Source organism: Arachis hypogaea, chromosome 11, assembly GCF_003086295.3.
Source record: "Arachis hypogaea cultivar Tifrunner chromosome 11, arahy.Tifrunner.gnm2.J5K5, whole genome shotgun sequence".
NCBI lineage: Eukaryota > Viridiplantae > Streptophyta > Magnoliopsida > Fabales > Fabaceae > Arachis > Arachis hypogaea.
The window spans coordinates 95,350,281-95,356,443 of NC_092046.1; the positions used below are offsets into that span (position 1 = coordinate 95,350,281).

General features: G+C 40.5%; 1 non-coding gene across 1 annotated transcript; it reads right to left on the reverse strand.

The window, feature by feature from the left end:
* Window positions 1–292: 292 nt before the first annotated feature.
* Window positions 293–400, reverse strand: LOC112724825 (small nucleolar RNA R71). Its single transcript, XR_003163970.1, has one exon. It is a non-coding gene; the product is annotated as a small nucleolar RNA R71 (small nucleolar RNA).
* Window positions 401–6,163: the final 5,763 nt, after the last annotated feature.

The following is a 6,163-nucleotide window of genomic DNA, read 5'->3' on the forward strand; positions in this document are numbered from 1 at the left end:
GCAAACATCTTTGAGCTGAAGCTGCAGCTAGTCACTCTTGTGCAACAAAATTGCCAGTATCATGGACTCCCTCAGGAAGATCCAAATCAGTTTATTTCTAATTTCTTATAGATTTGTGATACTGTAAAGATGAATGGAGTGAACCCTGAAGTTTACAAACTCATGCTCTTCCTATTTACTTTGAGGGATAGAGCAAAGCTGTGGTTAGATTGTCAACCTAAGGAGAGTCTGGATACTTGAGATAAGGTTGTCACTGGATTCCTGACTAAGTTTTTCCCACCAAAAGCTGGCTAAGCTAAGGGTGGAGGTTCAGACCTTCAGACAGAAAGATGGTGAGACCCTCTATGAAGCTTGGGAGAGATACAAGCTTCTGACCAGGAAATGCCCTCCGTACATGTTTTCTAAATGGACCTAGCTGGATATCTTTTATGAGGGCTTATGTGAAATGTCCAAAATGTGTTTAGATAATTGATAATGAGAATTTATACCGGTTCGGAATTTAATAAAATACGTTGTGAGAGCCTAAACTGATAATCGATCCTCAAATCAAATTTTAATAATTGGTTATCACAAGTACAAACCGCAATGAAAATTAACCGAAGTATTTAAACCTCGGGTCCTCTCACATGGAATTGCAATGAAGTGATCAATTATTGACTATGAAGGAACAAGGGGGTTTGATTTGCTAAAAGGGAAAAAAAATAAATGGCAAGAAAATAAAGCAAGCAACTAAAGAAAACAAGTGATAAAGAGAGATATTCATAGCAAGGATTGAGAATATAGGCTTTCCATCCTAGTCACTAATCATAACAATAATTAACAAGAGCTTATCCTATTTCGACATCTCTAACATAGGAAGAAGGTACACTGTTATCTTCAACAAAGGGAGAAAGTCAAATAAGACTAGTTAATCTCAATCCAAAAGTCCTTATCAACTCACTAATTGAATTAGCAAGAAATTGGAGTCAATGGAAATAATATTAACTAACAACTCTAGATCACCAACATGAGTTGGGTATTAATGACTCAAATTGCCTAATTTCTCTTTCGAAGCCAAGAATGCTCAAAAAGCTACTCTAACATCCAACCAAGCATTTTGTCAAACATTTGGAAGGCATAAAAGGAAAGCATCATAAAAGTGCAAGAATAATAAAATCTAACAACTACTAATTGCAAGGAAACAATAATAACAACTCAATTAAACAATAAAAGAACATAAAACATAAATTGCATTAAAAAGAATCCAAATCCAACAATGGTGTTCATAAAACTAAAGAGAGGCACAAAAAGGGAAATTAACACTACAAACTAAGAGAATGAAGGTGTAGAAACAAGAAATTGTAAAGAAAACAAGATGAAAACAAGAAATTAAGCCTAGATCTAAGAAGACAATTGACCTAAGAACCCTAATTTTAGAGAGAAGAGGGAGCTTCTCTCTCTATAAAACGAACGTACATGATGCTAACCTAAAACTAATTGCTCCCCCTTTGACTCATCTTGAATTCTGCATGAAAAAGTCTCTGGAATAAGTTGGATTTAGGCTTGGAAAGCTCAGAAATCGCCCCCAATATTTTCACTTTAATGAAGTCTGATTTCTTGCATCATTTATCCTTTTTTCTTATCTAAAAATGACCATAAAAAAACATAATCTCATTTGATAATTTCAATTCATGAGCTAATTGATGAATATTATGGTACATTGCTTTGAAATGGGTTTGTGCTGAATTTCATGTGAAAAGAGCAACAAAAAGGGAAGAAAACAACAAAATAAAGCTGGGCGTGTAAAACTGGCGTGCCACTTGGAACAAACGCCATGAAAGCATGAGGGCGTGGCACGCCAGGAGCTGGGTGTGGCACGCCAGTATCATTTTCTAGAGAACAATATTGAAGGCTGCAAAAGGGGCGTGGCATGCCAAGCTGGGCGTGCCACGCCAAGTCCATCACATAATATGGGCGTGCCACTTGAACCATTGGGCGTGGCATGCCAGTTCATCAATCCAGAAGGGGACAAACACTTGGGCGTGCCACATGGTATTGAAGGCGTGGCACGCCAGCTCTAGCCCATCACTTGGACGTGCCACTTGAAGACCCAGGCATGGCATTCCAAGCTTAAAGGAGCCACCTTAAGGTGGGCGTGCCACTTGAACATCAAGGTGTGGCACGCTAGTTCAAGTTTTCAGAGAAGAGGTTGAAGACCCAAACACTTTGGCATGCCACTTGGTGTCGAAGGCGTGGCACGCCAGCGATCATCCTCACTTTGGCGTGCCACTTTGATCCCAAGCGTGGCACGCCAATGCTAAAGAAGGCCAAATACCAAAGCTGGGTATGCCTCTTGAGGTCGAAGGCGTGGCACGTCAGCATTCACCACCAACTTGGGCGTGCCACTTGATGTCAAAGGCATGGCACACCAACTTGAGAAACCAAGGAGAAGAAGACTGAGCGTGCCACTTGAATGCTGGGCGTGGCACGCCAGCTACTAGAGCAAGGAAGCATGCATTATGGGCGTGGCACGCCACACACTGGGCGGTGGCACGCCAGTTGTGTTTTCCAAAGATGTGAAGAAGGGTTTTCATGGGCGTGACATGCTAGTAGTAAAATCCAGAGAGGAAGATGAAGCAACCACAATGGGCGTGGCACGCCAGACCCTGGGTGTGCCACGCTAGTTCAACTTTTTAGAGAAGAAAATAGTGCACACAGAATGGGCGTAGCACGACAGACCCTGGGTGTGCCACGCTAGTTCAATCCTCTAGAGAAGAAGAGGAAGCACAAAGTGGGCATGGCACACCAGACCCTGGGCGTGCCATGCCAGATCAACTTTCCAGAAAGGAGAAGAAGAAGAAAAAGGCCTGGGCGTGCCACTTGGGCTCGAAGGCATGGCACGCCAGGCTAACCAAGCTTTAAAAAGGCCTGGGTCTGCCACTTGGGTTCGAAGGCATGGCACGCCAGGGAGCTGGATGCATGGAGCGTGCCACTTGAGGGACTAGGCGTGGCCACTCAATTAGAGTAGGAGTTTTGTTGAAGTATAGTTAGATTTACTTTTCACATCATCTTCTTCCATCTCTTGTACTTTTCTCTTAAGTTATGAGCAGCTAAATTCTCTCTCATTGAGAGAGGGAGCTCTGTTGTACTTGATGGATTAATGATAGTGAATTTGTTCTTCTCTTCATCTTCTCTTTGATTTTCTAGAAGGAATTTCGTTTTAATGCTAGTGTTCAATCATCTTGGGAAAGAGGTTGAATGCTAAATGGGTTTCATGGGAACCTTGGAAAAGGAAACATGAAACTATGCTTGAAATTCCTTTTCACACTTGAGTAGATCTGGGTTTTGGTGATTGGATATGGTGACATTTAATCCACCCACTTTTTGGATCTATGAGGATGTGTGATATAATCAGGGACCAAGCATACCTCTCTTCATTAGCAATTAGACCAAGGAATTGGCTGATTATCAAGATTTGAGAGATTGAATCACCAAGGGATTGGGTTTCAATCAATAATGATTGCCAAGAGGTCAATGAGTTATATGAGTAAAGATGAGATGAGCTGGATTTAATCCAAAGAGAAAAACATCTCCTGATCTCAATAAATTCCCCATATTCTCATCTTTCACATTCTTTATAGCTTTCTTTACATTCTGTTATTCCCTATTCCCATTTACAATTAAGTCATTTATGTTTATGCACTTTACATTCTTGCCATTTAAGTTTCTGTAATTTACTGCTTCTCTTCACTTTTGAGCCATTTACATTTCTGCTAATTTAAATTTCTGCAATCACAATCTATATTGCTCAGCTTGACCAATTCGCCCATTGATTAAAATTGCTCAAATCTACCAATCTCCGTGGATATGATCCCACTCCTAGTGGGTTATTACTTGACGATATTTTTGGTGTGCTTGCCAAAAGAACGGATTCATTATTTTTATATGGGGAGTGAATTCCAGTCATCAAGTTTTATGGCGCCGTTGCTGGGAATTGGTTTGACTTTGACAATGATTAAATTGATGGGAAGCTAGGTTAAGCACTTTTAGTTACCTTGCTAATTCCTGTCTTTTTAATTCTTTAGTTTTCTTAATTCTTTTTTATTTTTTTATTTGATCATTTTAGCTGTTCATTGTTCATATTTCCATTTTTTTTACTGCTCTATTAACTGTTTGATCAATTGCACTAACCAAACTAACCACCAGTCTTAACAAGAAGTGATTCCTTCACTTGTCCTCTGTCTGCTATGTGTTGAATGTATGACAGGTAGAAGAGGAGAAACTTCATCCTCTTTTGATAGTGAGCCTGAGAGAACCTTCCTGAGATTAAGGAGGGAAGCAAGAGGCAAAGGAATAGTTGGAAAGGAAGTAGTGGAGGAAGATCTGGGAGTTACTATGGAGGAAGAGGTGCATAACCATGTTGGAGAGAATGCTGGTAATCATGTTGGGTAAGAGAGGAGAGTTCTAGGCTCCTACATCAACCCAAATCCAGGAAACTGTAGCAACATCATTCTAAAGCTAACAATCCATGCTAACAACTTTGAGTTGAAACCTTAACTCATCACACTTGTCCAGAATAATTGCTCATTTGGAGGGAATGCCCAAGAGGATCCCAACCAACACCTCACTATATTCTTGAGGGTTTGTGACACTGTAATGTCAAATGGTGTACACCTTGACACCAACAAATTACTTTTGTTTCAATTTTCTCTCAGAGAGAAGGCAGTAAAGTGGTTAGAAGCATTTCCCAAGGAGAGCTTAACAACTTGGGATGAGGTTGTGAACAAGTTTCTAGCAAGATTTTACCCACCACAGAGAGTTAATAGACTAAGAGCTGAGGTGCAAACCTTCAGACAACAAGATGGTGAAACACTTTATGAGGCATGGAAAAGGTTCAAAGACTTGACTAGGAAGTGCCCTCCGGATATGTTAAACGAATAGGTTCAACTACATATCTCCTATGAAGGGTTGTCATATGAAACAAAGAAAGCTGTAGACCACTCTTCAGGGGGTTCACTCAATAAGAAGAAAACTATTGAAGAAGCCGTAGATGTTATAGAGACTGTAGCCGAAAATGAGTACTTCTATGCTTCAGAAAGAACTCAAAAGAAAGGAGTGCTGGAGCTCAATTCTATGGATGCTTTGTTAGCACAGAACAAGATGATTGCAGCTCAATTAGCAGCCCTAACAAAGAAAATGGAGACAAGCCAAGTCTTAGCTGTCCAAGCTGAAGCACCTCCACAAGAAGGAGATGCACCAGAAGTTGATTGCGAATGAGAGCAAGCAAATTATGTGAACAATCCCTCTAGACCACCATATGATCCCAACACCAAGACATATAACCCAGGTTAGAAGAACTACCCAAATTTTGGGTGGGGAAATCAACAAAACTACAGCCAAGACCACAAACCATACCAATCTAACCAATACAACAACCACAACCCCAACCATCAGTTAGGAAACAATAGACCCTATCACAACTCACAAAATACATCATATCACTCCACCCAGCAAACACACAATAACCACCATCAAGATATATCATCCTCAACCATGCAACCATGTGAAAACCAGTAGTAATTTTGCAAAGTTGGAGGCTGCCATAGCACAATTGTCAACACAACTGATAGGAACTATTTCTACCATTCTAGAAAGACAAATACAGGCTGAAAGAAAGATAGATGCAACCCAAGAAGAGTTCAGATCCAACATAAGAAATCAAGGGATAGCAATTTCAAAATTGGAAGCACAAGTAGGGAGCTTGTCTAAATAAATACCAATACCTACACATACATTTTCCAGTGATACCATGGCCAAACCAAGAGGGGAATGCAAGGTCGTCACATTAAGAAGTGGAAAAGTTGTAGAAGAAGCATTCCCAAGTCAAAGCAACCAAGAAGAAGAAGTTGCAAAGGAACCTGAAACCAAGAAAGAAGGAAAGACCCTGCACCATCCTCACCAAAGCAAGTCCTAAAGCCTTATGTGCCAAAGGCACCCTATCCACAAAGGCTGAGGAAGGATGGGAAAGATAGCCAGTTCTCTAGATTCCTAGAAATCTTCAAGAAGCTCCAGATCAACATACCCTTCGTTGAGTCATTAGAGCAAATACCACTCTATCCCAAATCTTTGAAGGAGCTCATGACAAGAAAAATAAACTGTGGTGAAAAGGAAACCATAGTGCTAA